Source organism: Diorhabda carinulata, chromosome 7 (assembly GCF_026250575.1).
Source record: "Diorhabda carinulata isolate Delta chromosome 7, icDioCari1.1, whole genome shotgun sequence".
NCBI classification, from domain to species: domain Eukaryota; kingdom Metazoa; phylum Arthropoda; class Insecta; order Coleoptera; family Chrysomelidae; genus Diorhabda; species Diorhabda carinulata.
Genome location: NC_079466.1, coordinates 14,485,245 through 14,500,957, shown reverse-complemented (window position 1 = coordinate 14,500,957; position 15,713 = coordinate 14,485,245).

Genomic DNA, 15,713 nt, shown 5'->3' with positions numbered 1-15,713 from the left:
AAACCTGTTTGGTGACAGACACGAAATTAGTTCGTCCATCATGATAATACACCTTCACACACACATCAATTCCTATTTAATAGTTTTGGTTACAGAGTATGTACGAAAAAGTGATAAAACCTAATAACTTATCCAACAAAGTTAATAAAAAAACTACGGTCCATGAACACATAATTCAAAGAATCTCTTTCCAACAAATTTAATCGATTTTAGATTTTTCCATATAGTTCAAAGTAATGTACTCTTAACAATTAAGTTTAGAGGCAACTTGAAAAATGCAGTATCTAGACTACATTAAACTAATTTTGAAAAGACAAAACTTTCAAAAGCCAAATAATTTAAATCCTCACATAGTTCAGTTCAGAAGGCTTCGTTAAAGGTGGTTTATTGACTTTTAAATCGTCCTGTTGACTATCATGAGGAGATGAATGTTGTTGTTTTTAAAGAATGGTTCGGAAAAATTATAGATCTTCTTCAGTACTGAATAATAATAACTTATCCCTCAAGTTCTTTTTAAAAATCCACATCCAAGAGCTTAAACAAGATTTACATAATTGATATTTAAAGTATATTAAGTTTCATTCCGGTTTTGTAAGAGAAAAACTGTATTCAATATTATTAGTGATTCAATTTTTTTAACAGTACAAGTTAAATATTAGAATTTCCTCCAAATATATTTGTTGTCTTAAATTCATGACCAAGATCTGTCTGAGGTAACTTTTGAGGTTAGTAATATTGTATTTAGGTCAGATATTGTTGCAAGTGATAGATTTGAGGATGATCTTTCTGCGTTAGAGGATAGACACAATTTGCAATTGCAGTTGGCACATTTAGGTTCAGTTTTAGCATCAAATAAGTTGCACTGATCATGATTTCAGGGAATCTTTCCCATCACGAAGCTTGTATGTAAACGTTGACAATTTGTTATCCATTTAGCACTTAATATTTCACGCACTTTGCACTATCACTAATCACACGCACTTTGCACTATCACTAATCACAGCTTACTTAGCGACCTCTTCGTTTCCTTTTATTCCAATATGTGAGGTGACGCAATTTTTTTGTTGTTATCTTGTTTATATATTGCAGTTGTTGCTTAATTTTGATTACCAAGAAATTTGTGGTGAGAATGTTTGGATTGCTCTAATGGAAGTATGAGGTGATTAGGTGCTCCTGAAGCAGCGATGTGTGAAGCTTTCGATATTGCTTATAATTCAAACAGATTAAGTGTATGATAGAAAGGCAATCCGGAAAGAAAAAATTTAATTTTCTTGGATGTGATCTAATTCTTGAAGGTTTGGCGGTTCTGGGCTGATGTAAAAAAAGATTTTTTTCAATTATATACAGCAATTTTACAATCTAATAAGCAGAGTAATAAGTAAAAGTCACTGAAGTGAATCAGGAATCATCCATTAACGAATATTTATGGCCATATTCTCTTCAATCTTCCCTTTGCTTTGTTGAATCTTGTGGAAAAGTTCTTTATCACATCTTTAGTTAGTGGGATCTTCCGATGGTTATGAATTGTTTAGTTAGTAACGTACCAGGGGGTTCTACTTAACATACGGTTTTGGATTGGAATGTTCGAAGTATCTTCGTATTTGATGGTTTCCTGTAGCCTCATAGTTTTATACAATACAAACAGATTCGTATGAATAGAGCTTTGTAGATGAGCAATTTTTTTTTAGTTTCAAATCTATCTATTTTCTCCCGTTTTTGATATGTGTTTTCTATATAAATGCAACCCTAAGTAATTGACAACTGGTTTTTTGTAAACGTTATTTGCTTTGATTCACTGGCATTGACGGTAGTTTTCCACTGATCCAGTTTTGTAACAAATTTAGATGATTTTGTACTTTTTCTGCAGCTACAGTTGGGTTTCTAGGTTGCTATGAAGGTATCGTATGTGCTTGGAACGTCTGCTGTGAATGTCTGATACAGAAATTGGCCTAGAACGCTACCCTGAGGTACTCCAGATTGTATCCTATGGTAATTTGAGTAGGATTGACTTGAAAGGAGCAGTAGTTGATATGAGATTTTGAAAATAAAGTATAGTGGCTCAGTTAAATGTAGTTTTAGTTTGTAGAGGAGACCATCATGCCAGACTTTGTCGAACGCCTGTTATATAGTAACTATCCTGTTGCATTGATGAATTCTGGTGTTTTTGCATCTGAAACCGAATTGGTGCTGTGATATAAGTTCGTTTATGGGAACAACTATTTGGATTCTACGGAACTAGTCTTTCTAGTACTTTTGACATTATTGGAAGTAGGCTTATAGCTTCTGTTGCGGATGTGCCAGGTTTTTGAATCATAATAACCTGGGCATACTCCCCATGTATTGGATGACATCGGAGGCGTAATATACGTACTACTTTTCTTGGTGGCTTCTGTAGAAGTTTCTCTGTTATTAGATCATACCCAGGAGCTCTCTTGCGATTTAGATCATAACCGGCATGGTCCTCCAAGAAACTTTCTATATTTTCATCGTTATTATTATCTGGAGCTGAGAATACATTTGAAAGTGTTTGTAACTTTCCAAATGGTCTCCACGAGAAAATGTCGAAACAAACAGTCTAGAAAGATTCAGTCTTTACTTCATATAGTACCCTATTTAGTCTGTGATTTATTCTGTTGGAATGAGTTTTGTTTAAGGAATTTCTAGTCACGTTCTCCTTTTTCCTAAGGTTGGTACCCCTGATTCTCAGTACAGACTTTCCACTGGTATTGTTTTGAATGCACCTGAAAGCTGTCGAGGTTTTCTAGAAGCGTTTTGTTAGCTGTTGAATATACAATGAATCCAGAGTGTAATCTTGATCGAATACAATTTTATTAGTGCATGTCGATCTGCAAACCCATTCTTTGTTCGTTTGCGTTCCCAAAAGTTAAATCGTTGCATTGCAAGCTAGAATAAGATTTCTAATATGATGATTCCAGCCTAGAGTTTGAGCAAACAGTATACCGAGAAATTTTATTGATGTTATTGATTATATAGTTTCGATACCGGTACGTTTGTTATATTCTTCTGTCTTCAGAAAAGAATATGTGGATACGGGATCGCGTATCACCTATGAGTGGTACCGGAGAAGTCCAGGACGAGCCAAAACCACCAGAGGGTAGTCGAAGTGCGAAGACAGTTTTTTTTTTACTTCTCCCTATAAAACGAGTAGGTTGGTTAAGTAAGATGAGATGAGATGCCCGCCGCGCATTTTGGCACAAGCTTCCACCCTACTCAATAGGACAAAACAAGTTAGGTTAGGTTAGATTAAGTTACGTCAAGTTTGGTTAGGTTACATTACGGTACGTCAAGTTTGGTTAGGTTAAATTACGTTACGTCAAGTTAGGTTAGGTTAGATTAAGTTACGTCAAGTTAGATTAGGTTAGATTAAGTTACATCAAGTTTGGTTAGGTTACATTACGGTACGTCAAGTTTGGTTAGGTTAAATTACGTTACGTCAAGTTAGGTTAGGTTAGATTAAGTTACGTCAAGTTTGGTTAGGTTACATTACGGTACGTCAAGTTTGGTTAGGTTAAATTACGTTACGTCAAGTTAGGTTAGATTAGATTAAGTTAGGTTAAGCTAGGATATTTTTTTCAAAACTGTTCGATTTGTATGTACTTTCCGAACAAAAATAAGACGTTCAGCACAATTTTCGGAGACGAATCGAGGAATTTATAGTTATTGGATTGGTTAAAAAAAGTGTTGAAATTATGGTTTTGAAGGGCTAGATCTCATTTTTATATTTATTGCACTGAAAATATGAATAAAATGAAAAAAAAACTTATAGAAAATGTTTATTCGTCTATCTTTATTGACCCCCCTTCCAAAAATGTGCCTAAACTATATACATTCTTTACATTATTTATCTATTTCGAGCTTAGTCTTCAAAAACAAGCCTTTGAGTCAATTTTTTAAGTCTCGTTGTTACTACGGCACTTTATTCAACTTGAAGCAATAAAAAAATTGAAGTTAATATTGAATTGACATAAATGAAGTCGATTTATTCGAATGTCTGATAAAAATGAATATTTCATTGATGTGAATAAAAATTGCATGGTTTTCAGAAACGTATACTAGTCTATAATATTTTTAGGAAAAATCAACTTCAGACGTGCGCGCGCTGGAGATGTCTCCGTTCCACAGTTTACTTGTCTGTTCGTTGTTTTCCCCGGCCACGACCGCCGGGATCCCGCTACCTGACGCACTCTCTCTCTCTCACACAAGCGCATCACGACAAGGTCTTCGCGTCATGAATGAGTCCACCAGATAGTTTTGGAATCAACAGTTTGACACGGCCGTGTTGTAACAAACACTCTAACATGATGGTATTTTATAGGTCGCTGAAGTTTACGTACATGGCTTGTTAAATGTTGATAATTGATAAAGAGGGGTTGAAATTAATCAAATAAGAAACCTCTTTGGCGTTGAAGTTTTGTGTCATATTGAAAATTGGGTCACATTGTTTCCAATGTAGACACGATTTAATTCAATAATGGTTTGAGAGTATTCGAAACGTTGGAGAAAAGGGGATCCATATGATAAAATATAATTTTGAAACTAATTAAGACAAACTTTCATAATATTTGGAATCAATACTAAAAAAAAGGACTTTTTGGAAACTATGATCGGATTAATCCATATGGTACCCATTTGATAGGATCCTTTCTACCTTGATAGATCAGTGGGTAAATGCGATCAGCTGATGGGTTATTTCTGAGTTCTGGTTGTAACTGAGCTTAAAAATATGATATTAAACTTTAGTGTAAAATCTGTGTGAGTGGGTAAATCGTTTCTGCATTATGGCATAAATAACTTACTTTAACATAAAGATGAGAGATTATTTTCAAAAATTTTTATTTCTGTTTGTTAGAATATGAGATAAGGCTTATGTTGGTGTGAAACGTGTTTGAATATAAGAACTATTCCATTTTTTACTCATTTTAATTCCTGTTAGTTATGAGAAATATTCTTCCAAATTTGAAAACTTTTCAGGTGTTTTTTTTATGCCGGAAGACGATAGAAAACTTGAAAATGAAAAGTGGGAAGGTAATATGGTAAACGACTATTCCAATTATCGAAAAAAGATGGTGATACAATCAAAAACAAAATTAGAAGGCAAACCTATTCTTAGTGAAGTTCTAGGAAAAGAGAAGGTCAAGCACTGCGTGGCTATGGAGCGAACATTTTGAGGATTGACACAAAGAGATGTCCGCAATATTGCTTCTCAACTTGCGAGACCAAATAATATTCCTAATATAAGAGATTAAAATGTTTTAATCTCAAGAAAAACTACTGGAACTTCCTTTTCTTGAGTTTTAGAATTCAATAGGGAATCTGTCAGTACGTTTTTCGATTTTATAAAGAAGGAAATGAAGAGATTCAACTTTAAAATAAACAAAATTATTAATGTCGACGAGACTGGACTGTGCATTGTTTAATTAAAATGCGCCGATGTGTTTTCGATGAGAGACAACAGTAAAAAAGTAGATCAAGCACTGCCTGGCTATGAACCGAACTTTTTGAGTTTTGACACAAAGAGATGTCCGCAATATTGCTTCTTAACTTGCGAGACCAAATAATATTCCTAATATAAGAGATTAAAATGTTTTAATCTCAAGAAAAACTACTGGAACTTCCTTTTCTTGAGTTTTAGAATTCAATAAGGAATCTGTCAGTACGTTTTTCGATTTTATAAAGAAGGAAATGAAGAGATTCAACTTTAAAATAAACAAAATTATTAATGTCGACGAGACTGGACTGTAAATTGTTTAATTAAAATGCGCCGAAAATTTTTCGATGAGAGGCAAATAGAGGCTCTTACTTTAGCCGAACGAGGCTCTTCAGTCATAGTTGTTTTATGCATGAGCACTGCCAGGTTTGAAATATAACTGAAGAAGGGAAAATAGATCACGAAACGAACATTGGGATAGATAGGTCAAATAATTTCTAAGTCTATTCCAAAGAAGAAAGGGAATTGAAAAGTAAAGCTAAATGACAACGAAATATTAAAGGATACAGACAATAAAAGAAAATAATATGATAACAGAAACTAGTCGCTAAATGATAACAAAATCATGACCTCATTTGACTAAATATTGTTCGATACTTGTTGATTTTAGTCTCTGATTTACCGATAAAGGCATTTAGATTATGGTAAACATCGGAAAGATGTTTTTCGATGACGCGCGACGTGGCGTATGACCTACTTTCCCATTTACGTAGATATTTCCACTAACCCACTTGCAATTTAAGAAGAGAGGACAGGAAAGGACTATAAATATTCCATTTTAAATTATATTTGAGATACAAGATTATTACGAGTTTTTTTTAACGTGATTGGAGGAAAAAGACACCCGGCAACAAGTAATTACACAGTGGTGTGGCATTTTTAATAACAAAAAACCTCCCTCTTTAGACCTGGAGGAATTCGACCAGTGATTGTCCTCGATTATCCGAAAGTAATTACGATTAATGAAAAAAAGGTTTTTATCGACCTTTTTCTGAATTCTCTTTGCAAAAATTTTACGATTCCTGTCATGTTCATAGGACGATAGCTAAACATCAATTTGATTATGAGAATTTTTTGGCAACTAGCGTGCAAAAGCTCTGAGGGCTAAAAAATCAAAATGAAAATGCAAAAATATCATCAAATTCTCGTGATTTTCTGCAAAAATATTGGCAGGACGTTAATGACTGGGGTGTAACTCAACATTTTGACGAAGAAGATTTTTACCCTGAGTCCGTGATTTTCCGAGATATAAAATAAGTTTTAATACGAAGATAATAATATAAATAGACATTAATGAGGGTGGTTACGTTGACCTTTTATCCTGAAAACTGTTGGAAAATGTGTATTTTGTTTATAAAAGTGAATTTTAATTCTACCAAAATTATTTTTGCAAATAAAAGAAATGTATTCATACTCATAAATATAAAAATATACAAAAAAATTATTATTCATTTTCTTTAGTTCATTCTCATTGTCATGGTGGCCAAATTGCTCTTCATCTTTGGAGGCATTTTCTGCCTCCATCACTTCAACATTCAAATGCCAAAAAAAGTTGAAGGAAGGTACAAAAGGTCTAATCACAAGATGTAGTAGTAAGTGTCCATATAACTATCTTCAATAAGATTGGTAGACATACGTTGAAGAATGAGCTATTAGAGACAGCTCTTCAAAGACTCTGGTAAGTTAGAATCCTTGACAAAAACACCCTTATCACATTTACTTGTAATCGGAAACAACTGTAGTTTATTTTGAAAAAATGCGAGCATTTGAGAGGCTTTTTGTACTATGTTCTAATTGGAGATGATGCCACGTTTGATAAAAATGGTTGTGTAACAGGCAAAACTTTCACACACAGCTAAATTAAATGGTCTTTGAATGTGTGAGACGGTATTCTTAGTGAACATATAGTAGGACCATATTTTTTTGAGGAACTTCTAAACGCTGAGATTTTTTGGATTTTCTAGTAAACCAATTACCTTTTTTATTGGAAAAAGTCTCACTTTGTACGTCAAATGAAGTCCACGCTAATCAAAAAAGATGGATCGAAATAAATGGTCCAGTACAGTGGCCACTACAAATCCATACAATTTTCCATCCTCATATTCATCCCTTTTTAATCTTCAGTCTAAATTTAAAATTTGAAAATCGTAACTTCAAATTCAACGGACTTTCATAGAAATTTCTATCCCCTATTCAACCAAAGGAAAATCCAGAGATCTTTGCTTTGTGGAAGGTTATATTATGAAGGAATCTAATGTTCAAATTTCATAACTTTAGCGTCAGTAGTTTAGATATCGTCAGTAATTTCGTCATAATATATATTCTTTGATATATTTTTTGCTTACCTCAATCCCACCTCCTTCAGTTATCTCCACAGTGTCTTTCTGCTAGGTTGTTGAGAATCCTTATCTTCTTGGACAGAGGACAACATATTCTCTAAAGTGGTGATCCATTTTTTGAAATTACAAAGTTCTTGGTATTATTCAGTGGAATTTTTGGACTACCCGAGTTATATTCGAACAGATATATCAATAAGCTTGTAAGAAAAATATATTCTGTCAAAAAAATACAATCTAAATTAAAATTTAAAAAAACATAGAATTCTGCGATTTTCCAAGTCCCGACCTGTCCGTCAGCTATCTATCCAGGTGAAAGGAACTTCCCTTTCCAGTGTTCCACTCTTTCCAGATGGGATATAGACACGGGAGCACGCGCATCTTCGATTTCGTGGGCGTTCATCTCTTCGGGGATTTCATCAGCAAATAATACGTTGGCTGCCTGTTGGTTATATTTACCATTTACACCCACGTTTATATTTGTACGATACTGAAATTAAATGAAAACAAAAACAATCATTGCAAGGGCATTTTTAACAAAGCAAATAGTAGAGTAATTAATAATGGAACAACAATTATCGATTGTAATACCAGGTTTGATTAACAAAAAGAACGAAAACTGAATGTAGATGAAAAATATTTTACTCTGAATATCGTCTTCTCATTCCGCAATAAGTGAAAACTGTTTCAAAAGCATAATATACTTAAACTGGGTTTTCCCATTCGACATCTTTATCTATTGTCTTTCACGGCTTTTATTTCATTCATAATTATGTTAATTACAATATTTGGTCACTTCATCAATACATCCAAAATATATTAATAGTATATAATAATAGTTTTCAATCAATCATATATTCTGTTCAATTACCTTTTGCCATCCTCCTTTCGACTTCATGATTCCGCGCTCATAAAATTTCTGGTCCTTATCAGTAAAAAACTGAACCAGGTCATCGTCAATCGTAAAAGTTTAACAATTCAAGTAATTCTTCAAACTTCGAAATAAATTGTAATCAGATGATACCAGATCAGGGATGTATGGGGGATGTGGCATCATTCCCCAGTCAAACTCCAATAGTTTCTGAACAGTCAACACATAGAAATGATCTGTCGTACAATCCTTGCTTGGCACCTAATGATTTTTTCTTATTCCCGCAGATCAAAAATAAATTGCGAGTTCAACGTTTTTCTACATCTGAAGAAGCATTTGAAGCAACCAAATAACATGGTTTGGAGGTACCTCAAGCAGAATGGTAAAAATGCTTCGACAATTGTTACAAACGCATACAAAAGTGTATTGATCTTAATCTAGAATATTTTGAAAAACAATAAAGGCATAACCAATTATAAATATTTTTATTTGGATCTCAAAACTTAAGTAGCAACTCTCGTACAAAGAGACCGATTGGAACCCAAAGAATGCGAATATTAGTGACATAAAACTCAAACCTCAAAGATAATATTATGTCCTGTCTTCACCAGTATATACTACAATAAAAAAAAGTGTGAAAAAAGTTAATAAAACATAGTAGGTACATGTTCAAGAAACAATAAAAAAAAATATAAATTAAAAGAAGAAGAAGAATGATCGAACGTGCTACCACAGAAAAGGTTTTAAACTAATTGGAAATACGAATGAATGTAACCATGTTAAGATCATATTGGTTTTTTAGGAGGATTGTTCCAAAAGTAAATGGCCCAATAAATAAAATCCAAAAATTTGAGCTCCATAAACTTTTCCTAGTGGTATTCAATTAGTTCGATACCCTTTCTATGATAAGAATCGTCAAGTTCCTTATAAATACCCATTAACTGCCGACATTTTCCCTTTTTGGGAAGAGAAATTAATCCGAGGGGGCTAAATCTGGCGAATAAGGAGCATAAGATAGCAATTTAAATTCATTAATTTTGGAAAAATAGCGGATGTGTGAGTTGGTGCAATGTCTTGATGAAACGTTTTGCTTGATTTCTTCGCTCAAACGTTGCATAATACTCGCCGTTGATAGTTTTTTCGTTTATAAGATAGTCAATGGAAATTATCCCACGCGCATCCTAAAAAACCATCGTCATGACCTTTCCTGAATATGGAGCCTTCTCCCTTTTCACTCCATTATTTTGATTGTACTTATGTTGTATTCATTCTATCGTGAGCAAACGCAGCACCCATCTTGCTCACAACTTTCCCATGTCCAAATTTTCAGTTAATATGCGATGTACTGCACTTTTTGAAATGCCTATGTGGATTTTCCTCAACATTTCTGGTGTCGTCGCTTTATTTGATCGACCACTGTGATCATATTCTATTTTACCGTTGATAACGATGGAGCAGTGTCACCCAGAGTACAATTTAGTCACTGCTAATTGATGCTATACAAATACTAAACAACAAGACGTCTTCAAACTTGAAACGTCTGCTGTATAGATTGTGTAGTTTCTAATATAGCAATAGAATGTAAGCAACTACCGCCATCTCTAGATCACGCTAGGTACTTCTGAGACTATCCTCGTATATTAAGATTTTTATTTTATTATATGATGATCAGAATACCTAGGTACTAAAACACGTTGAGAAGGTAAAAAATAAACTTGTAATAACAATTTGCATCAAGACGAAGTTATTCTGTCTAATATATTATACGACATGACATTTTATCCGTCCACGGACGTTAAACACGGTTTGAAAACTAGATGTTTCACGGTATTTTTTCTTGTTTTATTTTTTCTGCTAACAATAGCCGGCGTTTTCAAGTGGAATCTCAAATACGGGGTTGACCGCTCTTGTTACCATTCTCTCACAAGGTTTTGATGATTTTCTTTAGCTCTTTTCCTTTATGTTACATTTCTTTTAACATGTTTCACGTTTATAGATGTTTGCGGCACTGAATAAAGAGTTGTTGTATTGGAAAGTACTACTATTAGTCCAGGAAAGAAAATAAATCATGAATTTTTTGGGAGACGGAAGATTATATCCCTAATTGAAAATATATCGACCCCTAATTATGGTTTTGAACTATTCCTTTAAAGTTTGAGACGCAGTCTGCAAGCACAGTCTGTGGCGGTCCAAATTTCAGTATTTCACACTAATATCTATAAAAATGTGAGGGCAGTATACACTGGTAAGGACAGGACAGGTTTGAATTTTATGTCACTAATTTTCGCAGTATGTGGAAGCGATTTTTGGTGTTTCATATAATATACGGATGCGTTCTAGATATTAATAACTCCCTATACTAATTGTGCTTTGAGTCTCTCTTATTACAAAAATAATTCTGTTTTTCATATTCCACATACTTTAGGTTCCAATCGGTCTTTGTACGAGGGTTGCTACTTAAGTTTTGAGATTCATCATCTGCATCAACCGCTTCTCCAGAAGTAAAAAAACGTTAGGTTAGGTTAAGAAATGATAGCTAAATATTTATGCAATATCGAGTGGAACTTATGCCCAAGTATGCCTCAATCTCACGGTATGTCACATGACGATTTTGGAGGACTTTCACGAAGTTTATCCTGTAGCGAAGTGCGACCACGATTGAAATCGGACAACCAGCAAAACACAGTCGCTCGAGATGGTGCTTCATCACCAAAACTCGAAGCAAGTTGCTCGCTGTAGCAACAGACTTGCTTCTTTGACCCCAATCATCATGAACATCAGTTCGACATCTTTAAATTTTCGACACCATTCGCCAATAACTTCATCACTCATAAAGGTGTCTTCAATCAGTCGATTCATTACTCGATGAATTTCTCTACTGCCTGCAAGAAACGTATAACAGCTTGCAATTTATATTTGGCGGGAAAATCGATAGTGTCATCTATGTGATGTGACCTCAACGATAAATTACCTGTTGGAAAATCCAGTGACAGATCTTTTTAGCGAGAAAGATGCGCAGTCGCCTACTATACACACCAATCACCTGCTGCATTCCTGACTTGCTGAAAAAGAAAAAAAAACGATGAAAGGGTAAAACAATCCAGCTGATGAATGTAGCAAAGGATCGGAAAGAGTGGAAAAACGGATAAAAGGACAATGAAAACACAATACTTTGATACTTTAAAAGGTATAAAGAGTTCTAAAGAAGAAGAAAAAAAATCAAGACATGGCTGCATCAAGATATTGTAGAAAAGCAAAGCTTCTGTTATGTGGAAACTATTTATAATGTGTCTGTTATAACTTATTCCAGCTTCTGATAAATTCTAAAATGGATGATTTTTCTTTGGCCTTATGCTTGTTCCTCTTTCAATTGAAGTCTACCCAATTAAAAAATTTAAAACTACTTCCCTGGATAAAACTGGCACACTATTAAACAAATCAACCTTTTTCAAAATTTTATCAAAAATAAATTAGCAAAACAACTAAATTTTACCATATTTTAGCCATATAATTAACATATGATTGAACGCTTTAAAATGATCATTGTTTGTTAGAATATATTTTATCACTTATACAGGGTGATTCATTAAGAATGTCCAGTCTCTGAACTGTAGATTCTAGACCTCAAAATACGATGATTCTGCTCAACATGCCTAATGCAAATATTGCTAGTTTCCCAGATCTTTACGAAAGCGGATCATAAAGTGTATTGAAGTAAATGGTTAGCATTTTGAGCATTTGCTTTGAAGTTTTTCATTTTTGTTTACAAATTTGTTATTGTTACATATTTAAGGAATAATAAAATTTTTTTATGAAAAAATTAATATTTATTGAACTTTTTAGAAGCAAATAACTCGATAACCGATTGAGTTACACGAATCAAGGAAAAGTAACTTTTTTTTGTAGAATTTAACGCTTTTTAATATTTTTTTATTATTTTAGTTGTAAGTTTAGCCCAAAAAAAGTTTACTTTGATTTAATTACCACAAACAAGTGTAACTAGCGCCCTCTATTAGCAATGTTACATTAAAATGCAAATTATGATTCCTCATGCCAAAAAACTTAAAATTGCCAATTTTCAAAGAGAAATTGTGGAAACATAAAAAATTATTGCGATAATCAAAATTTTAATTTAAACTTTAAACACCCCGTATATTTACATGAGGCATGTTGAGCAGAATCATCGTATTTTGAGGTCTAGAATCTGCAGTTCAGAGATTGGACATTCTTAATGAATCACCCTGTAAAACGAAAGGTATAAATTTGCCTTTCATCTTCTTGTCATCTTAAGACCGTCGAATACATCGATAATTATCTGGCAAAACAATTAGCAAACAGCTACACCATTTAAAATTATATTTGGTTCGCTTGTTCGTATAATTGTTGGATCATTCGTTAATTTACGAGCAAATAATAACGAGGAAAATTATTTATTCGTTCGAAATAATAATAGGTAGATAGTTTATAGATTGAAGAATATTTTGATACAACATATCAGCTTTTCGGGCATATATGGTCTTCGGATTCAGATTCAAAATTTTATTGATCAAATTATTGTCCTTCCTAGTATGTAATTTCGAATGGTGTTGCGGGTTGAGGACTCTTGGGCAGTTTTATTTTGAGGGATGCAATTTGGTATAAAGGTGAATTGCAGTCATATTTCGAGCTCCCCTATAAGTCTCTGCATTGCGTCGGTTGTTAAGCCGGACACCCTTTACATATCGAAAACATTAACTTACTTCAAGGTTAACTTTTTTTTTCATCTACAGAATTTTCATTTCTCTGTTTTGATATTAGAACAAATTTATTTCCTGGTAATTTTTGTAGTAGTGGGTTGGTGCTCCTGAATAGCAGTTTCATTTTGACAGCTCACTGGACGATGCATTATTCGGTCCTGTGCGACGATGGTATATTTAACATATTATTTACCAAAAATTATAATGAGTTTTTTGACAAACTGAATGTAGCCATGAAATATGGACAAAACATAAAATTCTATAGTTTCTATATACATATATAGAATCTATATATAGAAACAAAGCAACAATCGATAGAATGGCTACACTCTGATTCTCCAAGACCTAAGAACTTTCGTGTCCAAAAATCTGCTGAAAAAGTTCTTGCTTCAGTTTTTTGGGATTACGATGGAGTAATCATGATTCATTTTTTGGATAAGAGTAGAACAATAACTGGAGATTACTATTCGACATTACTGACCACTCTACGGGAAAAAATTAAAGCGGAAAGCTATCCAAAGGTGTTTTGTTTTTGCAGGACAACGCCCCTGCACACAAATCTCATGCTGCCATGCAAAAAATTGAATGAAAATGAATTACTAGAACACAACTCTTATTCACCAGATTTGGCTCCGTCCGACTACCATCTCTTTCCTCAACTGAGAAAAGTTTAAAAGGTCGTAAACTTTCTTCCAACGAGGATGTAATAAAAGATGTGAAGGTCTGGTCTGCAGAGCAACAAGAAACATTTTTTTTGAAAGGTCTAAAGACGTTGCAGGTTCGCTGTAATAAATGTATCCAATTAAGAGGAGAATATTCAATATATCCTCGTATCTCTTCTCTGGTTAAGTTAGCCCCCCCTGGACACTCAGCCGAAAATGTTAAAAATGTTATCGTTGATATTATTGTCCTTCCTAGTATGTAATTTCGAATGGTGTTGAGAGTTGATGACTCAAAATAAAACTGTCCAAGAGTTTTTTCAAAATTTTGATCTTTTTTTTGATCTTTATCAAAGCTAAAAATAAATGGTTCATTATCGTCACCAACGTTTGAGTTAATGTACCGTAAATTTCTAGCCTTGATAATGATCAAATAAAAGATCGAAACGTTGGCATTTTAAAAAACTCAGACAGTTTTATTTTGAGTCCTCAACCCGCAACACCATTCGAAATTGTTAAAAATATACATTAGGAAAATTGCACCGTAACGTAGGTGGTCGGTTGGTAGCACTGATTCATATTTGACAGTTGACTTTGAAAATTCAAAAGTCAGAAAAAAACAGATCGTGTAAGCGGAAAGTGGGGTGGAGAACTTCAATTTGCACCAGAATTGCGACACTTGACCTCTAGGTACCGACATAATTACATCACCTCTTTAGAGAGTGACACATAATAATTTCAATATATTAAACCATCCATTAATAGGTCATTCCAAGAAGTTTTCTCACTATAGAATTGTATGTTTTGTCCATATTTCATGGCTACATTCAGTTTGTCAAAAAACTCATTATAATTTTTTATAAATAATATGTTAAACATACCATCGTTACACATGACAGAATAATGCATCGTCCAGTGACCTGTCAAAATGAAACTGCTATTCAGGGGCACCAACCCACTACAGAAAATTACAAGGAATCGTATATGATTAGAATCGATTCTTACACGAAAAAGGGTGCGAGAATAAATTTGTTCTAATATCGAAACAGAGAAATGGAAATTCTGTAAGTGAGAAAAGAAAAACTAACCTAAAAGTAAGTTAATGTATTCGATATATAAAGGGTGTCCCGCATAACAACCGACGCAATGCAGAGACTTATAGGGGAGCTGATGATTAGTGGCAACTCACCTTTATACCAAGCTGCATCCCTGAGAAGTTAAAAGGCCTCAAAATAACGATCAAAATTTCGAAAAAAATCATTTTCTTTTCAACTCTAATTCAAAAATACTAAATTTGGTACACTGTAGGAGACTGTTAAGGGCATTGAATAATGGTAAGTAGAAGACGATCGATATATTCTGGAGGGTTAATTAAGAAGGACGTTAAAATTTAATAGAAGTTTTTTATATTTCAATTGATTTAAAAAATTTCATTTTATACCATATATAAATTAATTTAAGCTAAATTTTTTTCACTCCAGTAATTTTCAACAAACTTCTATAATGAATTTTTTTATATTCTTCTCCAAATTTTTTGAAGATAAGGAATCAGTTTACCTATTTTTAAAATTATTATAATTTATAATGAATTACGATAAAATT